Here is a 23270-nt window from a genome sequence, read left to right on the forward strand (position 1 = left end):
TATTTCAAGAAATTATAAAAGAAAACTGCCCCAATATCTTAGATCCGGAGGGTAAAATCAAAAATGAGAAATTATATCAATCGCCTCCTGAAAGAGATCTCCAAATGAAAACTCCTAGGAATATTATAGTCAAATTTCAGAGTTCCCATGTCAAGGAGAAAATATTGTAAACCGCTAGAATGAAAAAACTAAAATATCATGGAACCATAGCCAAGATTACATAAGAATTAGCCACTTCCATGTTAAAGAACTAGAGAGCTTAGAATATAATATTTCAAAAGGCAAAAGAGATAGGATTAGAACCAAGAATAATTAGCCAGCAATACTGAATATGATTCTTTGGGGCTGGGGGGAATGGGCATTTAATAAAATAAAGGTCTTCCAAACATTCCTGATGAAAATATCAGAGCTGAATAGAAAATGTGACATTCAAACAGAAGAATCAGGAGTATAAAAAGGAAAACATGAAACAGTAATCATAAGGGACTTAAATAAGGTTAAACTGTTTATTTTCCTATATGGGAAGATTATACATGTAACCCCAAAGAACTTTTCTCATTATCAGGGCAGTTAGAAGGAGTCTACATAGACAGAAGGCATGACTGTGAGTCTATTATGTTGAGATGATCTCAAAAAAATGAAGGGGTGAGAAAAAAGGATGCGATGGAAGGGGAGAGAGAGACCGTAGAGGGAAAATTTTCTCACATAAGAGACCCAAAAGAAAGAGCTTTTGTCATATAAGGGGAAATGGAGGGTGATGGTGGCAATACTGATAACAATTCCACTTTATTGGAATTGTGTTCAGCTGGAGGATGTGATTTTACTGCTGTGTCTCAGCCCAAATTTTTCATGTTGTAGAATATATTTGACCAGTCTAAAAAATACTTTAGTTCATCCCTTTGTTAAAAATCCTTTAAGCGGAGGGATGTGAATTGGTAGAAAAAAGTAGAATACCTGGGTTTGAATCCTGCCTTGCCACTTAACTTTGTGACCTGAGGTAAAATCACTTCCTGGTCCCTCCTTCATTCATAAAGTGAGGATTATAAAAACTGAGTTACTAATTGTACATTAGGAAAATAATCTCATTTGACTCTCAAAACAAACCTATGGGACAATTAATGTTATCCTTGTTTACAGATGAGGAAAATGAGGCCAAGAGAAGCTAATTGATTTGCCTTGGGTCACACAGCTAGTAATTGTCAGAAGGAAGATTTGAACTGAGGCCAAGCTTACCTCCAAACCCAATAATCTAGCCCCAACATCATTCTGATATATAATAACATAATGGACAATTATATATGAATAATATAATGCCTAATGATGCTATATGAAAAAAGACAATTTTTGGAAAAAAACAACTTTGGGGAAAAAATTCTATAGCTCTACCTGAATATGAGTTAATGCTATTATTCATAAAGGATTATATCCAGTCATAAACAGGAAGCTATCATTCAAGGAGATAGGAAGTACAAATCATCTGATGTGAGTGGCTTTGTTCTATACTGTTTTATGTAAGAGTGAGCAATGTTCCCCCACAAAAATATTCAAAGAAGGATCATATCCTCTAAAGGAAGGCTCTAAGAGCATCTGCCATACGCTGCTACTGTCGAAGGAGCTAGTTGTGGTTTCTAATGCCTTTGGACCTTATCTTCCTGTTGGTAACTTCATGATTTCAATTAATACCCCCATTTCAAAGAAAAGCTTCTGTTGAGCTCTTTGGGAGTTTTTCTTTGCCAACTCGAGCCTGCTGTGCATCCCTGAGGAATAGGGGAGTGGCATGGATAGAGACCACAACATCCCAGTAACATCTCATAAGGGAGGACAGAGGCCTGTTGTAAAGAGAACAGAGTATCCCAGGGGGATGTCACAGGGGAGGAGAGGAGCAACTTAAAAATAAGAAATGTCTACTCAGGGTCCTAAAGAGCACTACTCAGTGTGAGGGATAGGATAAGGTTTATATAGCACTTAGCACAGGGAATATGGGAGGTGCCATATAAATACTAGTTGTTATTATTATTGTTATTAAAATATTATAATCAATTATTAGACATTTATGAAATAAGCACTATTTGCCAGTTCTATGCTTGGTGCTAGGGAAACAAAAACAAAAATAAATCCCTATCCTTGAGTCATTTATTATAATAATAATAATACAATAATTGACATTTATAGAGCATTTACTATGCGCCAGGCCCTATGCTAAGCACTTTACACGTAATTATCTCATTTGATGCTCACAATAACCCTGGGAATTGGGTGCTATTATCCCCATTTTACAGATGAGGAAACTGAGGCAAACCATGTTGTGCAATGTCACCTTACAGAGAAGTAAATGGACATTCTAGAATGTTATGTGACTTGACCACTCATATAGCTATTAAGCATCTGAAGTTGGTTTTGAATGCAAATCTTCCTGAGTCCAGGCCCAGAGCTTTATCTACTGTGCCACCTACTTTATACTCTATTATAGAAACAGAATTCTGGATGGAGGAAAAGATAAGAGAATATGCCCTTATACAGAACCCAATACATAAGGTGCTATATTAATATCTTACTACACAAGAGGCTTCTTTAAGAGAGCCGATTAGTTAATATAAATTGGAAGTCTTTTGTTTTTTCAAGGCAATGAGGGTTAAGTGACTTGCCCAGAGTGACACAGCTAGTAAGTGTCAAGTGTCTGAGGCTAGATTTGAACTCAAGTCCTCCTGAATGCAGGGCCAGTGATTTATCCACTGCACCACCACCACCTAGCAGGCCCTGGGGGAGTCTATTTTCAAGGTATAGTAGAAGGAACACTGACAGAGCCAGACAGCCTCTGTTCACATGCTAACTAATCCATTTATTTACTATTCGTGTGACATTGAGCAAATCATTATATGTTCTAGACTCTCCATTGACTCCTCTCTAAAAAGATGTTATAAGGTTCCTTCCAAGTCCAAAATCTTCTATTCTTAAGTTACATTCTGAGCCTTAGAAAATGAGAGGGTTGGACTAGATGACTTCAAAGTTCTCTTCCTCCTTGAAACTTGTAGGGTCTTCCTCATCATCTCTGCTTCTTGGAATCCGTACTTCCACCCCAGGCTTAGCTCCTATCTGAGACCTTTCCTGTTTTCCCCATTATCAGCACTCCTAACAAATTATTTGTATTGACTTTGTATATCTGTTTTGTTATTTATTTGTGAACATGTTGTTTCCCTCTAGGACTGTGTAAATTCTTTGACTGCATGCTCTATTTTTATTTTGTTCTTTGTATCTCTATCTGCCTAACACAGTTAAGTTCCTAGCAGATGCTTAATAATTACATATTGAATTGAATGGTCAAGTGAAAGGAAATGGAAAGGAAGAGAATAACATTTATTAAGCACCTACTATGTTTCAAGTACTGTGCTAAGTACTTTATAAATATCTCATTTGAGATGATGGATATAAAGTGCTCTGCAAAAACAAAATTATAGATAAATATTATGATTTTGTGTTAGTTTGATGTTATATATGCTCAATTTTCTGCTTCAGGTTCAAAACAAACTTGGAAATTCAACTAAGAACCATATAAAACCACAGATATTTGGTAATTCATTTTTGAGTTGTTTGATTAATTTTTCCAAAATGAAATTACTTGAAGTTTCTATTTAGGCATATTTTTAAGTATTCATCCATTTCATATAAGTTATCCATTTTATTTAACTTTATAATTTTATCTAAGTTATCGATTTTTATGGCATAAGTTTGAGCCAAATGATATCTAATATTTTCCTTTATTTCCTTTTTATTTGTTCTGACCTTTTCTTTTTTATACTGGCAATTTTGTTTTCCACCTCTCTTTTTAAAAATCAGATTTGATAATTGTCAATCTATTTTACTAGTCCCCCCCAAAAGCTCTTAGTTTAGTTTATCAATTAAATGGCATTTTGCTATTGATTCTGTTTGTCCCTAAGTTAACTTTCAAAATTGTTTTCATGTGAAGTTGGGATTTTTTGTGTTGCTTTTCTAGTTTTTTAAATTTGCGTTTACAATTCACTGACCTGTTCTTTTTCTCTTTTGTTGATGAAAATATCTAGTAATATTAATTTTCTTCTAGGGACTACTTTGGCTGTATCTCAGAAGTTTGTGCATATTATTTCAGTTATTTTTGATGAGATTTTCTATTGTTTCAATGATTTGTCCTTTGACACACCAATTTATTAGGATTAAATTATTTAGTCTTCAATAAATTTAAAATCCTCTTTTCAGAGGCACTTATTGACTATAATTTTATTAGGCTATGGTTAGTAAAGGATATGTTTAATAGTCTTGCTTTTCTTTACCTGATTGTGAGGTGATTTTTGTTTGTTTTTTTCCAGGGTAACGAGGGTTAAGTGACTTGACCAGGGTCACACAGGTACTGTCAAGTGACTGAGGCTGGATTTGAACTCAGGTCCTCCTGAATCCAGGGCCAATGCTTTATCTACTGTGCCACCTAGCTGCCCCAGATTGTGATGTTTTTAATGCCATAATATAAGGTCAATTTTTATGCCATGCACAGCTGTCATTATGCATATTCCTTTCTATTCTCATTCAGTAATTACCAAAGGACTATTGCACATATACATATACACACAGTGTTTATGTATATGTATATGTATATGTACACACACATATATGTCACTTTCCCAAAATTCTATTCAGGTTATTAACTCCTTTCTAAAGGAGTTATGTTTTGCTATGTTTGCCTGAGTCTAAAAGACATAATCAAGGTCCTCAAAGTATTATAGTTTTATTATACATTTCCCCCTTCAACAAAATAATTTTTCCTTTATTTAGATTCTCCATTGTTTGGTACATATATGGATATTAAGTTATTGTCTATGGTGACTTTAAGCATCATAAAGTTTCTCTTTTAATCATGCCTGTTTTTTACTGTTGCCTTGCCCAATTTGATGATCACTATTCTGTTTTTTAAAATTCACCTTAATCATAATATAATACATCCATTTATTTTAACTCTATATGAAGTTTTATGTATCAAGAATATTTCTTATATTTTAAAAGTAAATTCATTCCATTCATATTCATGACTATGATTATTAATATATATTTCCCGCCATCCTGACTCTCATTGTTTTTCCTCTCCTTGACCCTACCCCTCCCTTTTTTGGTGAGGCAATTGGGGTTAAGTGACTTGCCCAGAGTCACACAGCTAGTAAGTGTCAAGTGTCTGAGGCCGTATTTGAACTCAGGCCCTCCTGACTCCAGGGCCGCTGCTCTATCCACTGCGCCACCTAGCTGCCTCAGACCCTGCCCCTTCTTTACAAAGGATGCAATAAGAGATAAATGTTCTCAACATTAATAAATGACCAGCTTCTGCTATACTGTCCTTCTTCTCTTCCTTGACCCAGACTCTGATCAAATGTTTTTACTCATTCCTTCCTTTTTGTTAATCTCCATATCATGATTAACACCTCCAAGTTGTAGTGTATTTTATGTATAACTAATTTTTCCTTAACTCTTAAACTGTTCCCTTTCATAACCATTCTCCATTCTGTCTTCACTCTTTAATCTACTCTCCCTGATCTTGACTATTTCTCCATTGATTTTGATGGTTTTTTTCTATACCAAATACTATGTATATGTGTGTAACTCCCTTTTGTACAGTGAAAGTGAGGTTCATGTGAAATCCTCTGCCTCTATCCCTTCCTCTATGTTTGTATAGCTTTTTTTTTCATGCATCCCAATTATATGAAATAGTAAATTCCACCTCCTTCCTTCTCCTTCCTTCCCTAGTGTATTCTTTTTTTTGTTTGTTTTGGTTTTGGGTTTTTTGCAGGGCAATGAGGGTTAAGTGACTTGCCCAAGGTCACACAGCTAGTAAGTGTTAAGTGTCTAAGGCCGAATTTGAACTCAGGTCCTCCTGAATCCAGGGCCAGTGCTTTATCTACTGTGCTGCCTAGCTGCCCCCTAGTGTATTCTTTTTTCTTTACCTTCTTGGTATTTTTTCACTTAAGATCATAAAAGCATATTATGGGTCCATTCTAATTTTCAGGAAGTCCTTTACCTGGGCAAGATTTTATGCCTCCTACACCAAGCAAGTTAATCTCTTTACTTTTTTTTTTTTAATCCCCTGAGAGTTCTCATTTCATTTATATATTCTTTTTTTATCTAATAGGTGAACTTTGGCTTTATCTTGTAGGGTCTCTATAAGCACTTTCTGGACATCTCCAACCCATGTTACCAAGTGTGAGCATAGCCCCACCACCCCTCTCACTTTCCATTTCTTTTGTATGTGTTACCTTTCCATATTAGACTGCTAGCTTCTTGAAAGAAGGGCCTATATTCATGGTTTGTATATCCACCAATTTGGACAGTGTGTGTAACACAGAAAGCTCTTAATAAATGTGCGCTCTCTCTCCCCACCCCCTCTTTTTCTTTCCTTACCTACCTACCTGCCTATCTTTTAAAATCTCTTTTGAGGAATTCTCATAGATCTAGCCAGGCTATAACTTTCACTTTACCTATACACTTGAATGGAATGGCAGGCCTTCAAGTGGTCCTGATCTGTATAGTCTAGAGTCTAGCTTCTATTATAATAGAATGTATGGGGTCAAGTAAGTGAATGTGGGGGTCATGAAAACTTTGGCAACAGTAAAAAGTTATGTGTACCTATTTTATATATCTACATACCTGGGGTCATGTAAAAATTTCTTGGGCAAAAAGGGGTCACAAGTGGAAAAAGTTTAAGAAGCCCTGGTCTAGAGTCTTGCTATTAACCCTCACTTATATTGGTTCCAGACTCACTTGTTTCTTCAGAGTACAGAGCACTGAATTATTTAAGGTCCTCAGGAGCAGTTTATGTTAATTTAATCTGAACTTTTAGAGTCCCTAGGGCTGTGGGGACTAATCACTGACCTCTTCACAGGACCTTTGCTTTAGTTCAGTTTAGGGCTTAGAGATCTGAGAGTACTTGCTAGACTATCCTGGGGCTTCCTGGATAAAGCACTTCAAAAATGTCAAAACTGAATCAACAAGGGCTTTGCTGGCCTTAACCCTGGTCCTCTAACTGGGCCTTCTCCATAATGCCTTTAGGCTTCTGGGTTACCCTTTTTCTAACCTAGGCTGGACAGTTCCATTTCTAAATCATAATTTGCTATTTTAAATAAGATAACATGTAGAGTAATTAAGAAACTTCAAAGCACTATGTAAATTTTATCAGTATTATTACTAATCTTCCTATTCCTCCTCCTCCTCCTCATTATTATTATTCAGTCTAGCATTTTTAAAAATCTCTTTTTTTGGAGTACACATGTGGGAATTAGAATATTCTGCTTCTATTTACTCTGCTATCTTGACGAAAGTCCACCAATCATGGACATTTGGACCATGGCTAGATGTTCCTCCCCTTATGCCTTAGTAGAGTGACTTTAACATGACTGGTGCTTATTAGATATTTCATGAATGAATGAACTATCTACTCACCCCAACTCATGGTCCAGTGACACAGCCTGTTTCAATCTGCTCTGTAGCTTAATAACTCTCACAGCTAAAAGTGATTGAATTTGATTTAAGAATTTTTTTTTCTTCCTATCTTTCACATATCCTTCCCACACATCTGGCAAATACTATTAAAAGGAAAGGAAACAAAAACAAACAAATGAAAATCCATCACCCTTCAATACATATTATAGTGCTCTCTATTTTTATTTAGATAGATAATGTCCTGGGATTTTGTAGACCTGGTGACAGTGCCCTCAGTCAAAGTCCACTCTCTCCGCCTTATGAGAAGAAAATAACAGGAAATCTTCACTAATAGGGGAAATCAGCCTTTTCAGTCTCACATCTTCCCATCAAACCTGAGCTCAAAATATCACCCCAAATGCTTCAAAAATGAACTCCTTCCTTCCCTGACCACTAAACTTTTCAGGGGCTTTCAAAGAAATTGATGGGCTTTGAAACTATATTGCAGTGCCTACTCAGGGCATGATTGATAGATCTAATGAAATTACCAAATTTTCCTTCCTATTTCTGGCATTAGTCGAGAGTTCATGTCCAAAGATTTTTCCACCAGACATGTTCTGTGGATGTGATGGAATTAGCCAAATTTTTGACCTCCAGCAGAAAATTGAGCACATACGCTACTGAAGCCAACTGGGACTATAGAACATCAAGTTGATTCATCAAATTAGCTGAAACATAATTGTGCTGCATGACTGGCTATGGAAGTCGTCAGCTATAAACCTGTCAAAAAGCCATCAGCTTTAATGTTAAATAGAGATTCAAAGTAATGTTGTTCAGGATCTGACATTTGTTGGACTTTAGCCTGCAAAGAATGCTATCAGCTTTGTTTCCTCTTAAAGGAATTTCTAGTAGGAAACATTGCACTGATAGATTCCAGCAAACAAAACATATTCAAACTGGTTAATAGAAATGCTAGTTTTAACAAAACATATATTTATTAAGGTGCTCATCTTGAGACACCAGTTAATATCAAAATCACAGATTTGTATAAATTCTCTACCCCCTCACACACAAAATACCCCCCCCACACAATGTACATGAATTTTCTGTCTTCCATTAAACATTGTAGGAGACCTGAAATCAATTCTTCAAAGTAAATTACATGTAATAACTTTATATTTAAGGGATAAAGACCTAGAATCACTTATTTAACAAATAAAAGAATCTTCAAATGTGACCTTGGCCAAGCCATTTAACTTCTCTGGGACTCAGGTTCTTAAGCTATAAAATACAGAGGGATGAACTAAAGGATGTCTAAGTTATTACATTCCAGTTCCAAATTTTATGATGTTTAGAATTAGAAAGAGATAGATTCAGAGAAAAAAAATTCTCAAGGAAAAAGAGGGGCCGACATATTCTTCTCTGGATAAAATCAATAAATTGAGAAAACCTAAGTACTGGTCAAATAAATCTTGTCCTCTTTCCCCCACTTCAATTAACAGGATATTTTTTTGCTTATATTATTCAAATTATTGTCTTAACTCTCCATTTCATTCTCAATTCAACATAACAAGTATCAATAAGTCTAGGACTGTGCTCTTTATATAATAAAGTCTTGTGGAGCTTTTGAATTAAACTCATTTACCAAGCCATACAACTCATACACTTGAAATACGCTTCAGATCCAGCTCCTGCCTGGATCTATTCTAAATGCTAGTTGACTGACTGACTTGACTACCATACACATGAGTTTGCTAACTCCCAAACTGAAGTTTTAGCACTCTACTTTGGGTGACTGCTTGCCTAGACTACAATGTTTAACCACCCTTTTTGCTGGCTAATATCTGCTTTTTTTTCCACAGGAGCATGTAGGCCTTCTCTAATTTATGGATGATTGACATGACTGAACAATGTGAACTCTAATGTTTTGATACCTACGTCATAAGGGACCTTTAGGCCCTTGACATGACAGGCTGTGAAGGCTCCTTCAAAGCAGCTTCATTAAAGAATATTAGGTTGTGATATGCAAACCAACTCTACACCACTCAAAATATCACCATTCTCTCTATAGGCTTTTTTACTGAGGGTGACCCATTTATAAACAACCCTTCTAGAAACAGAATACATTGAATGGGACTTTTGAAAAAAAAAAAAGCAAATCAAATTACAGAATCTTAGAACTGAAATAGACCTCAGAGGCCACCCAGCCCAGTCCATAACTGAAAAAAAAAATTCCCTGTACAACTTTAGTGACAAGTTGTCATTCAGTCTTTGACTGAATAACTCCAAAAAGGGGGAACTCATTGTCTATTAAAGCAGCCCATTCCACTTTTGAATAACTCTAATGTTTAGGAATTTTTCTCTTATTATCTGAAAGTTAAATTAGTTTCTTTGCAATTTCCATTCATTGCTTTTTGGTTGATCCTCTGGTGCCAAGCAAAGTGAATCACATAAATGTAAATACTTGAAGACAATCAATCATATCCTTCCCCCCAAAAATATTTTTTTCCTCAGGCTGAACATTACCACTTTTTCCCACCAATTCTCATACAGATTAAACTTAAGGCAGATTGTCTTTTATATTTACTTCAAAGCCTCAAGTATCTGTGATTTTTATCAGTGACTTTATTCCCTATGTTAATGATGATCAGAACCCCTTCCATGACTTTATGACTTGCTGAAGCTGAAAAAAAATTATCATCTGGTGGCCAACTCTCTGATGATAACCATCTTGAAACTTAATGAAGCTAAATTTCCTAAGATATAGATAGATAGATGTGTGTTTGTGTGTGTATATATATATATATACACACATATATATATACATATATATATACATATATATATATATACATATATATATGTGTACACACACACATATACATACATACATACACACACACATTCCATCCTTAGGACCACATTCAAATATTTTCCAACTTGATAGGACCTGCCAGCTGAAATCTTACTGACTATAGATTGTGTTGCCCCTTTCCCTTCCTGGTCATATTCTCAAAATATTCAGTTTGAAGACTGAAGCTGTGAATTTATTACTTCAGTGAAGTCCTATTTTAATGATTTCCTTAAATAGATTTACCTTTCTGTGGAAATTCAAAGTCTTCAAGGGATGCTATCAGATAATTGACCAATTCTCATTTCTGCCAAAGACAGAAAGCTATTGGCTCAGGACAGGTTGGTTTTTCTGGGCCCCTAGGAAAGGGCCTTTTTACCGCATGTGAAGCCTGGCCAGGCTGTGTATCACTAAGGTTTCTGGCCCTTTGCATGGGAAGGTATAAGAAGTTATTGTATTAATGGAACCACCAATTGCTTCGTCATCTAAGATCATAGGAATTAGAGCTGAAAAGTCCAGCCTATTCCTTTTACAAATGATGGAGTTAAGACCTAGAGAAGTGATGACATTTTCCCTATACATACAGTAGGAAACAGAGTCAAGATTTAAACCTAGTTCCTTTGATTTTAGATCCTGCTTTCTTTTGAGTATACTCCACTACCCTTTCTCTCTTCTTACTCCACTCCCTGCCCCCATAGTTATCTTGCAGTGGGAATTGGATTTTCCTAGTCAATATTCCTCAAAAGCTCAGAGAACTAGAAATTAGATTTGGAAAAGATTTTTTTTTTTAGTGAGGCAATTGGGGTTAAGTGACTTGCCCAGGGTTACACAGCTAGTAAGTATTAAGTGTCAGAGGCCGGATTTGAACTCAGGTACTCCTGACTCCAGGACCGGTGCTCTATTCACTCCGCCACCTAGGTGCCCTATGGAAGAGATTTTTAAAAAATAATTTAGTGAAAACTTTGAACCACCAGATAAGTTAATTCTGAAACATTCATTATAGATGCATTCTTGTCTCTGGATATATTTCTAGTGATGTGAAACTCACTGGTCCAAAAGGCAACCCATTCATTTATTGGTTGGCATTTAAATTCTCTTTTATTTTCTATTTTTAGTCAATTCTTTCTTTGAGATGGCTTTTATACCCCTCACTTTCCCATTGCTACAACCCTACTCTTGTCATTTCACCATGATGGAGGTTGGCTCATAGCCTTTATCTGAGCCAAAGGGACTTATTACCTGTGTGACCTTAGGTAAGTCATTTAGCATATCTAGGCTTGAGAGAGACAGACAGCGAGACAGAGAGACAGACACGGACACAGAAACAGAGACAGAGAAGAGAGAGAGTCAGAGAGACAGAGAGACAGAGACAGAGAGTTGGACATGATAATCATGATTTTATGACCTAACCTTTACTTAGAAATATGTAATAGTTGGGGCAGCTAGGTAGTACAGTGGATAAAGCACTGGCCCTGGATTCAGGAGGACCGGACTTCAAATCCGGCCTTAGACACTTGACACTTACTAGCTGTGTGACCCTGGGCAAGTCACATAACACTCATTGCCCTGAAAAAGAAAAGAAAAAAAAAGAAAGAAATATGTAATAGTTGACAAGAAAAGCTACCCAACAATGACCAAGAGACTGTACCCCAAACCATGGGCTAAATTACAGTCCCCAAAAGATATTATCATCTCTGGAATATAGTAAAACCACTGGCTATGGGCAAAAGGTCATTAATGACCTTTAGAGATTGGATAGTTTTTCATGTGGTAATTCCATGATAAAGAGCAATGAGACATTATTGGCCCTTTGGTTCCCTACACCATGATGTTTTGTCCTACCCTTATAAAAAAGAAGAAAGGAGAAAGGGAGGAATGAGGGACAAGGGAACTGTAACTATTGGAATGATGCCACCTGCTGGAGACTTACTGTAGAAGAGTTCCGCCCATGAAGTGAAGGTCTTTGAGGGCAAGACCAGGAGTCTTTTCTTTGGCGTCAGGAAGTGACATTGGCTAGTGGGAGGAAGAAGGAAGAGACTGGCGCTCTTTCCTGGGGACTCTGATGGAGAGGGGAGCTAGAAATGCGCTCTCCCTTTAATAGATAGGAATCTAGGCCTTTCTCTCTCTCTTTACCAAATTCTTATTCTCCTTAAAAAATGCTTAAAAGTCTAACTCTTGCTAAAGCCTATAATTTATTGGCGACCATCCATTAGATATTTTAGACAGACTAGCTAGAATTTTAGCCCTTAACAGAATGAAGGAATGAGGGAAGGAGGAAAGGAAGAAGGCAGGAACAAAGGATGGGAGGAAAGGAGGGAAGAAAGAAGAAAGGGAGGGAAGGAAGGAGGAAGGGAGAAAAGAATGGAAGGAGGGAAAGAGGAAGTAATCAAGGAATGAAGGAAAGAAGAAAAGAAAGAAGGGATGGAAGAAGAAAGGGAAGGAGGGAAGGAAGAAGAGAAACAGAGTGGGAAGGAGAAAGAAAGGCAGGGAGAGAGGTAGGAAGAAAGGAAGGAGGGAATGAAGGAAGGAAGGAAAGAAGGAATTGAGTCACTCAAGAAGATTAATGAACAAGCAAGAAAAAAAAAAAGCAAATAAAACGAGTTCATCTTTCATCTCTTGCCTAGAAGTTGTCATTTTCATGGTAGAAAAATACAATCTGAATAAACACCTTTTGTATTTCATTGAACAATTCAACATTTCAGAGTTCAATTGAACAAGAAATCTAATGTTCCTGCTGGGTCTGTTCAATTTCTCTAGATATTCTCTCTTAATTGCAACAACTAGACTTTGTTATAGAAAGTGCATCATTTATTTGGACGGAATGTGTGGCCTGAAGGAGTGTGGTCTCAGGTCGATTCCACATTGTTCTGAGGAGAAATGCAGCTAGCTGCCTAGGGTTTCATTCCCAGTTGTCTTTCAAAGGTGGTGGGGGGGGGGCAATATTGCTAAACATGAAGCATCGAGCCCTCCTTCATCAGAGATCTCTCTTGGGCTCTTGTAAAGATGTAAATACAGCAGAATACAGCTTTGCTCCAGATTGCCTAAGTGGTATTGGTAGGCAGGCATGTGTTTTTCCTCTCTGCCCACTGTATATGGTATAACCATCCCCACTCTTTCAATAAGTCCTAGGTCACCACCCTCAAGATCCTGTTACCATGGCACCCTCTCCTGGGACCTGCCTTCTTTTATTTCCCACACAAGTTGCCTCCTCTGCCTCCAATCCTCCTCCTGGGAATTGGGGTGGGAGGTGGGGGGTGGGGAAAGAGAGTTAGTACAAATTAGTTATAAGAAGGGACACAGGGTGACTGTTTTGGGGAATGAACCATCTCCTCTCCAAAGTGTACTGTCCTGTGCACCAGATGAGATTACCCTTAGGTTCAAGAATTCCTAGCTATGGTTGATGCTCCTAGATCTTCTTGGTCCTTATAGTCTCCCATGGTCATTCATGAATGATGGCTTCTATAGGCTATTTTTTGCAGAAGCCCCCAAAAGGCAATCAAAACAACTTTAGGAGAGGACTAATTTCCTAATATACCAACTGTCCCTAGTCAGTGACAATACTCTAGCAGTCCAGAAAATAAGAATAATTGAAAACAATTCACATTTCTTCTACACATTGGAGTTTGGTTTCAAATCCTAAATCTATTACTTAATGCCTGTGTGTGACTTTGGGCTAATTTCTTAACCTTTCTGGCCTTCAGTTTCCTCATTTTAAAATGAATATGTTGGACTAGATAATATTTTAGAACACTTCCAGCTCTAAATAAAGCATCCTATCATCACCTTTGTTGTTGATCATTCATGTCCAAGTCTTTGTGACACCATGGACCATAAAGTCCATGGGGTTTTCCATGGTTTGCCACTTCCTTCTCCAGGGGATTAAGGCAAATAGAAGTTAAGTGATTTACCCAGGGTTACACAACTATTAAGTATCTTAGTGAATTTGAACTCAGGTCTTCCTGACTCCAGGTCCAGCAGTCTGTCTACTCCCTGAGCCACTTAGCTATCACAACCATTTCTTTACCCAACCTTGAAAGTGGGCAAGTACTTAAATGACATGCATTGATAGGTATACAAAATTACCCTTCCTTAAAAATATCTCCAATGTCCTGCCACACTGTTACTATGTTTGAATTCCTATGATCTTCCTTTGGATAAACATGTTAAATATCCTTATTGCAAACTAATTGTCTTGGAAAGCTAAAACCAAAATCCATTATTAACCATAAACACTTTTGCTTGAATTAGCTTGTGAAATAATTCCCCTGGTTCTTGTGTAAATTCTAATTTACATAAGAATGCAAACTCCTTATGGGCAGACTCTGGTTTTTTGTTTGTTTGTTTGTCCTCCTAGCCCCAGCATCTAGAATAGTGCTTGGTAAATAGTAGGCACTTAGTAAAGGCTTGTTGCATGAATTCATTATCAAAGTTCCAAGGGAAAAGACATAGGATAAAAATTTTAAAGGAGGTAGTTTGTAATGGATCAAATGTTGGACTCAGATTCAGAGAGTCTGGGTGTTATTTCTGCTTCTGGGATCCTGGACATGTTATTTATTCTTTGTGAATCTCAGCTTTTTCAGCTACAAAACAGGTCTAATACTATCTATAACACCAACCCCCACTAGGTTGTTGGGAAGATTCAAGTAAGACAATATTTGCAAACTACTTTACAAATATAAACATCACCATATAAATGCTAGCTGTCATCATTATCATCATTGTAATAATTATTGCAGAACACTTATCTTTAGGGAATGGGGGAATATGGGGCAAGATGACATTTTGTGGGATTTGGGAGCTGAGAAGCACTAAGACCAGCAGGTTGATATTGGGGACTAGGGAAATGGACGGAGTTCTAAAAGGCGAGAAAGGATCTGAGAATGGAGACAAACTGCGGAAAAGACTCCATAATATTTCAAAGGGCTGACTTGCTTAGAGTTGACATAATTGTTCCTGCTTTAGTACCTGAGCTCTCAACCTTTTCCAGTCCCAACTCAGACTGTTTTTATTTCACTAACTTTTGGACAAAAGTTATTTCCTCTTTCAAGGGAAAAAATAGAAGAAAGATTCCTGAGGCATCTGGGATATCTATAGGCTTACGGCTATCATCTAAAAAGCTCCCTTCCTACAGTGAGAAGCCCCGGGTCCATCTGGATTAAATGGGGATCAAGTTTATGGAGCTAATAGGCCAAATGGGATCTAATGTAAAATTTTCCTGGGGTCCAAAGTTTAAATGTACTATTAGAAATATCTTGAGAATTCTTACATATTTAAACTCTGATTAAAGTGACTTGGAAGTGATAACATGAAAGACACCTTAAAACACATGCCTTAAAGACTCAAATAGGGACATAACAATGGATTTCACAATTCCCAAATAGCTTGAAGCATTTGGGAACTTACAGGCACTGGTTCCCTAATAATAGCCTACATGCATACATACATACATACAAATTATTAATGTTTATCACCTACCAAATGAAAAACAAGTTAACTTTTTCTCAATAAACATCACAAAATCACATATTTCATTTATAATAAAACTACTTTTATTTTTTAACACAAAGTATTTCTTCATTTCTCTGAAGGCCAATTTGAAAGAAAAGAGAGAAGAAAAAAGAGAGAGCAGAGAAAGAGTGAAGGGAGAAGGAAATAGAGAAGGAGAAGGGAAAGCTTTGGAAATAATAATAATAAAAAAAGATCTTTTTCTTTCTCTTCTCTCCACTTACTTCTTCAGCAGAAACCAAATGTCCTTTCCTTTATGCCATTCTTTAGCCTGGAGCCAGTTTTTAGAGCTGAGTAATAAATCCCTGAAAACCAGTGACTACAATGGAAACGCTGACAGACACTTAACACTAATGGGGCAAACAGAGAGAGCAGAAGAAAATTTTCTGGTCAGATTCCCCACATTGAATTTTCATAGCTCGCTCACCAATGTACCATTTTTAGTGGACAATTTCTCTATTCAGAAATAGCAGTAAATTTCTGAAATATTTGCAAACCCCAGGGACAAGAAATTTCCTTGATTCTTCAGTTTCCCACAGGTTTCATAATCACTAAATACACTTTCTTCAATTGCCTTTTTTTTTTAACAAAAAGAACAAAAATGACATTTGAACAATGACAACTTGATAACTAGAACAAAAAACAAAACTGAGCTATAATATAGCAACTAGGACTCGAACCATGATGGGCTTCAGTATTAACGTTCATAAGATTTGTCACTGTCACATCTTACTAACACTTAGAGCATCTCATTTTCTAAATATAATGTATCACTGTTTAGTGGCTAAAAATGTAAATTACAAAAAAAAAAAAAAAGAGAGAGAATTTAATCATGTTCAAGAAACTGAAGTGAAAAAAGTCTCTGAACTCCTCAGCCTGCATCTATGGCTTAATGTTTAATAATTAAGGAGAATAACTGTTGGATAATCTTCTGCCTCCTACCTCTATTCAAGTCATTTTCCATTCTGTAAGACTATAGATATGATTATGGAATTCAGGTGTAGGAAGAAATCTCTAGAGAACATGTGGTGCATCCATTGACTTCAGGAAGATCCACATGAAGTGGTTAAGAGCTTTAGGCACAGGAGCATGGATTTATCTAGCTGGGAGTGATCTTAGAGATCATTTAATACAATCTCCTCATTTTGTAGATAAGGAAAGTAAGGTCTGGAGTGGACTAAATTTAGTCTTAGCCAAATCCACAGCTAATCTCTGATGGAGCCTGAATTAGAACTCAGGTCTCTTTGGCATAAAGTTTATTGATTTTATCATTGGATCATTTATTTAGAAGTGGAAGGGACCTTGTTATTCAATAATTTCAGTTGTGTCTTATTCTTCATGATCCCATTTGGCAAGGATACTGGAGTGGTTTGCCATTTCCTTGTCCAGTTCATTTTATGGAAGAGGAAACTGAGGTAAACAGGGTTAAGTGACTTGCCCAGGGTCACACAGTGTCTGAGGCTAGACTTGAACTCAAAAAGATGAATCTTCCTGATGCTAAGCCCAGTGCTCTTTCTACTATGCCACCTAACTGCCCTGAAGAGACCTTAGAGTCCATCAAGTTCAACTCATTTACAGATAAGGAAAGAAGCCAATAGAATTTAAGTGACTTACCCGGTTAGGGTCACAACAACTAGTACATATCTGAGGCAGAATTTGAACTCAGGTCTTCCTGATTCTAAGTCTATTGCTCTATCCACTGTGCCATAGAGATTACCCTTCTTCTAAAATGGGGTGTTCTCTATTCTTGAAATGTATTCCCTTTACGTTTCTACCCATTCAAGGTCTAGTGCTGTTGGCACCTTCTCCATGAATTCTTTCTTGGTCCTCTCCTCCTTCCCACTCCCCAGCTGAAAGTAGTTTATCCCTCCTCAGATAGATTTGTTCTCACTTTTTCCAAATCTTGCTTTTTGCCATGACCATATTTTCATTTGTAACATACTTATTTGTTTGTATACATGTCCGCAATCTCCTAGAGAGGAGGAACTGTGTATCCTCGTCACCTAGCAAATACCAGCAACTTAGTCCATGTTAAACTAAAAAGTGATAGGACTAAAGAAGAGAACACAGAAGTTAATCATGCAAAACACCTAAACCTATGACTCAAAGGAATCATAGTGGTGATCAAAGTTCAATTCTCTCATTTATTTTGACAGTGCAAATTCCCTTCTTCCTGGTGTGAGAATCTAAGTGTAGGTTGTTATTGGCAAAAATAAGCCAAAGCATCCTAGAGGAGGTAACACTCTGGGTGGGGGAGGGACTTATGCCTAATATGTTCCTGGTAACTCTAGCTTAGGTAAAGGAAATGTGACACAGGCCACTGGAAATCTGTCTCCATGGTATTTAAACCATTTGACCTACTCAAATTACATCTCATATGGATGTCTGTGTATAAGACACTGCAAAGGGAATATTTTATCATCCAAGTAAATCCTTCTGGTTCATATGAGACTGTCTTATTTCACCTAAATATATGTACATATGGACATATACAAATATATATTATATAGCCTTAGAACATTATTAGACAAGTCAAGTGTCTCAAAATCAGATACTGATATCATTTTATCAGTGGAAATGAAATTAAGAAGAGGTTTTACTATCTGCTTTGCCCCTGAACCCTAAGGATCATGGGCCCTTTCTTTTTGACTTACAGCTAAACCCTTCCACATGTGTACCTCCACCCCTTAGAATGCAAGCTGCTTGAGAGCAGGGACTGTCTTACTTTCTATTTGGATCCCTGGCACTTAGTACAGTAAACACTTAATGAACACTCCATTCCTTCAAATGTAACCAGTATCTCACATGTTGAAAATGGATTATATAGAATTACAGTATCAAAGTATCTAAATATGGATCTCAGAAGCCACTTAGTCAAACAAGTTGGTACCTGCAGGAAAGCCTGTTTCCCACATCTTAGATGAGTGGTCACGTACAGTCTCTGAAGCCTTCAAGGGATAGAGAAACCACTAGGTAACTGATTCCATCTTTGGCCAGCTCCAATTGTTAGCAAGTTTTTCTTTTTCCTTACATGATATGATACTTGCCCCTCCTTTTACTTCCACCCATAGCTCCAACTACTCTTTAGCAGAACTTAGCTCAAGGGCTTAGGTGAACAACTCTATTTGAATTATACATCAATAACACCGATTTCAGTGCCATTGGCAAATAGATTTTCATGGGCAACTGTGGGTTTTACCTGCAGAGTATGTACCAAAAAGGGATATGAGAGAAGACAGATCAATGGAAAACAGTGCGGATATTATTTTGAACCAAACTTCTTTCTACTGGCTCACAAGGACTCAATCTCTGAAACCCACTTGGACATTCTGCATATACAAGCACTTTCTCAGAGTATAATTTAGGGCCAGTTTTGAAACTTTGGCCCAATTTGATAAAATATTGATAGATAGCACAGTAAAAAATGTTATGGTAAGGCCCTACTTTACTGCACATTGCCACTGTAAATTTGAAGAGACATTGTCAACCTGCTGAGGGCCTGAAATTTACTTTCTTTAAAGCCAGATAAATCCGATGAATATCTCCAGAGATATGTATTATATATACAAACTCAGGACCCAAAATTTCTTTCAAGTGGCCTTAATACAATTCCTCCAACTGCCTTTGTAACTTTCACTTACATAAGACTTTTGCCCAAAGGAATGCATTGTACCTACCAGACTCAGATCTAGCTTTCTCCACCCACAATGCCTTTATCTGCCTCCTGCACCTTTGAGGTGACCATCCCTGATGCCTGGAATATGCTTCCTCTTCACCTCCATTGCTTAGAATCCCTAGTTCTTTCACAGATACACTCAAGTGTGCCCTACTATAAGACTTTCCTGATCTTCCCTATTTTTAGCACTCTTTCCTCCCAAATAATTTTACTTTGTCTATATTTTATATTTAGTAATCCATATTGGTATGCAAGTAAAACATTTTACTTGTACTAGTTGCTTTCCCCTAGTAGACTCTTGTGTAATTTAAGATTCTAAATGTGGATTCTAATGTGTTCCCCCAGTTTGGGGGAAACTGACTAAAAATCACTGATAAAACGAGTTTAGGTTTTTAAGGGTTTATTGGAAAATAGAAAGAAAAAGATTGAGAACAGAATTCTAACAGCCTGGCATTCCTATCTTTCCTCAAATTTCCTGTGAAGTCCTCTGCCGCCACCACTATCAAGTCCGGAAGCCAAAAAAGGCCCGCGCTCCCTGCGCAGGCTCCCTTTCCTCCTTCCTGTCTCCTCCCAGACCATAGGAGGCTCCTCCAGTTGATTGGCTGGTAGACTTGATAGACAGCACCCATGAGCAAACGTCATTTCCTGACGCCAAGGAAAAGCCACAATGCCTCTGAGGCATTTTCCTCATGGTGCAGCTCTCCACAGCAAGTCTCCAGTAGGTGGCGTCATTCCAATCATTACACTCTCAACTACCTAAGGGCAGTGGTTGCTTGCTTTCTTTCTTTTTTTTCTTTACATTCTCATTTCTAACACAGTACTTGGCACATTAATAAACACTCCAAATTGAACTAAACTGCACTAAAATCTGTGTGACTCCAGGCAAGTCACTTACCTCCTTGGAGCCTGTGCTTTCAAATCCCTAAGCACCTTTGGAAACTTGAAGCCTGTAGAAATGGGAATTATTATTCTGATGCTGATTAGCCATTATTTATGAGACATAAGTGGTTTGCCCACAAACTTAGCTAACAACAACAACAACAACAACAACAACTCATTTACAGTGTTACAAGGTTTATACCTCTGTTTGATTTATTATTTCATTTAATCTGGACAACCACCTTCTGAGATAGATGTTATTATTATCCCCATTTTACCCATGGGGATTTTACCTAGGAAGAAAAAAAACAAGAAAGATAAGTGAAATTGACTAGGATCAGGAAGTTTCTGGAGGCAGTTAGGTGGCACAATGGATAGGATTCCAGGCCTGGAGTTGGAAAGACTCATGTTCCTGAATTTAAATCTGGCCTCAGACGTTTATTGGCTGTGTGACCCTGAGCAAGTCATTTAACTTTGCCTCAGTTTCCCCATCTGTAAAATTAACAGGAAAAGGAAATGACAAAGCACTCCAGTGTCTTTGACAAGAAAATCTCCAATGGAGTCATGAAGAGGCAGACATGAAGGAATAACAACAAAAGTATATTTCTGAGGGAGAGTTCAAATCCAAGACTTCCTGACTTCAAGTCCAGTAAAGAGCCTGTATAACTAAATTTTGGGGCTGAGAAACAATTTATGAAAAATAGTTTTACCTTCTACCTCTCTCTCTCTTTCTCTCTCTCACACACACACACACACACACACACACACACACACACAAACACCCCTGGTGTCCCATGTAGATGCATCTATGATCTGGCACCCTCACAGTCTAGTGGACTTTGGGAAAAAAATGAAACATGGAGATGTGTATACTGTATGAAGAAGACATTGGAAGGGACTGGTTTTTCATTATGGGAGGTAGAAATTGGGGCCTAATTAGGCTGACTTGGCAGTGTTCAAACAGGAAAGGAGGCAAAAATCAATTGAATTCCATGTCAGCAGAATTATATTTTTAGCTTAAATCATCACCAAAAAAAATGGATCTGAACTGGTGGAATAGCTGCTCTAAAACCTATATGCTTCTCACGGTGTCCTAGGGGGTCAGTGCTAGTGGATATAGTAAATACCCAAGGCTGACACAGAATTTGTTTGTTAAACAAAAATGAACTAGGTGTTTTTGGCTCCAAAAAAAAAAAAAAAAAAGACATGAGCCTCTTATATTTGTGTCTTTTACCCACAATCCAGGGCATCTATTATAAAAACAAGTTGATACCTTGGTCTAGGGCTTGAGGTCATCAGATTCTAAATGGCTCTTGTGTTACCAAGTGGAAAGAAATGCTGATTTGGAACAATCAGGCCAGCTGGGGAGCAGCAGCTTGGAGGAGTTGTCAGTGTTCTGGATTTAGGGTCTAAGGACCTAGGTTCAAATTACTGTTCTCCTACCTAACCTCTGTCACTTTGAGCAAATTTCATTTCACCAGCCTGGGTCCCAGGTTCTTCATCTGTAAAGCCAGGAAGTTAAATAGACAAGGGAAAGTCCCTTCTACTTTGGAGGTGGCAACCCTAGCACAGTGCTTTGCATATAGTAGGTTCTTGATAAATATTGGCCAAATTGGATTTAATCAAATGAAACTTGACAAGTGGGAAGTGGGAGGTTTGTTGGGACTGAGCAAGAAGGAAGATTCCTGGAAGAGAAGTTCCAGTTTGCAAACAAAGCTAACGGATGTGCCATCTCCTACAGGAGCCCTTTTCTGACACACTCAGCTGTGAATGTCCTCTCCCTCCTCAAATGAGCACGTCTAATGCTTACTGGTTTACATGTTAGGTTCTACAAGTAGAATGTAAGCTCTTTGAGGGCAAGGACAGCTTCATTTTGTCTTAAAACCCAAGTATCTTGTATATGATAGGTTCTTTTTTTTTTTTTTGGAATGATAGGTTCTTAATAAGGTGTTTTGGTTTCAATGGGAGCCCTAACGTGTCTATACCTGGGAAAAATAATACATGGCACTGGTGACAAAGATCCACAATAATGAAATTTTACTAGAAAATGGGCCTGTTGCTATGATTCCTCTCCTTCTGACAGAAGTCAGCATTCCACCTTTCTCCATTAAACCCTTTTTCTGAGTTGAAGCCCCAACATACTTCAGTATGTTAGAAATAAAAACGTTGGGTACGTAGCACACTAACTATATAAAAATTGCAAAGCTTATCAGTATTTCTAAATGCCGAGATAAATAACTAGTTATTTTGTGTTTACCCTATTTAGTTGATCTTGAATATGTCACTTAATGCCTCTGAGTCTCAGCTTTCTCATATATAATAAAATGGGCATAGAAACATTGTACTACTAACCTCACAAGTTTGTGGTAAGAAGTAAATGAGATAATGTATAGAAATGGCTTTTCAAATTTTAAAGCATTATATAACTAAACTGTTATTATCTGTGTATAGCTTTAAATCATCATCATCATCATTATCATTATTGTGTAGAAAAATCCTCAGAGGCATAGGGTGGGGAAAGTGTTTCAGATAAGGAATAGAATAATGAAAAGGATGTTGAGCAAATGAGAGAAAAGAATAGACCTGTTTGAAAACAGACTATCAGCACTAATGACTAGTATCTAAAAATAAGCCCAACATTTTTAAGAGAGGAGGAACACCCAGAGAAGTAAATCAAAAGATAAATTGGGGATGAAGTATTTAACTAGGTAAAACAAAAATGAGATTCAGTACAGAGTAGAAAACATGAGAAATGATTCCTGAATTACACCTATACTATCTTTCCAGGTTAGTGCTGTTGTCTGTAGTCCACAGAAACTGAAAATGTAAAGGGGGAGGGGAAAAGAAAATGTCATATAAAGTTAGAATCTGGAGTAGGGAAAGTACAGTTAAAGGACTACTACAACACACACCCTATATGATTAAGCTTTA

The 23270-nt window shown here is 37.3% G+C and overlaps 1 protein-coding gene across 2 annotated transcripts in view; it reads right to left on the reverse strand.

Moving 5' to 3' along the window:
• TSHZ2 (teashirt zinc finger homeobox 2) overlaps nucleotides 1-23270 on the reverse strand; it is a 484962-nt gene that overhangs the window by 403168 nt on the left and 58524 nt on the right. The gene's annotated exons all lie outside the window — the stretch shown is intronic.

Source organism: Dromiciops gliroides, chromosome 2, assembly GCF_019393635.1.
Source record: "Dromiciops gliroides isolate mDroGli1 chromosome 2, mDroGli1.pri, whole genome shotgun sequence".
NCBI classification, from domain to species: Eukaryota; Metazoa; Chordata; class Mammalia; order Microbiotheria; family Microbiotheriidae; genus Dromiciops; species Dromiciops gliroides.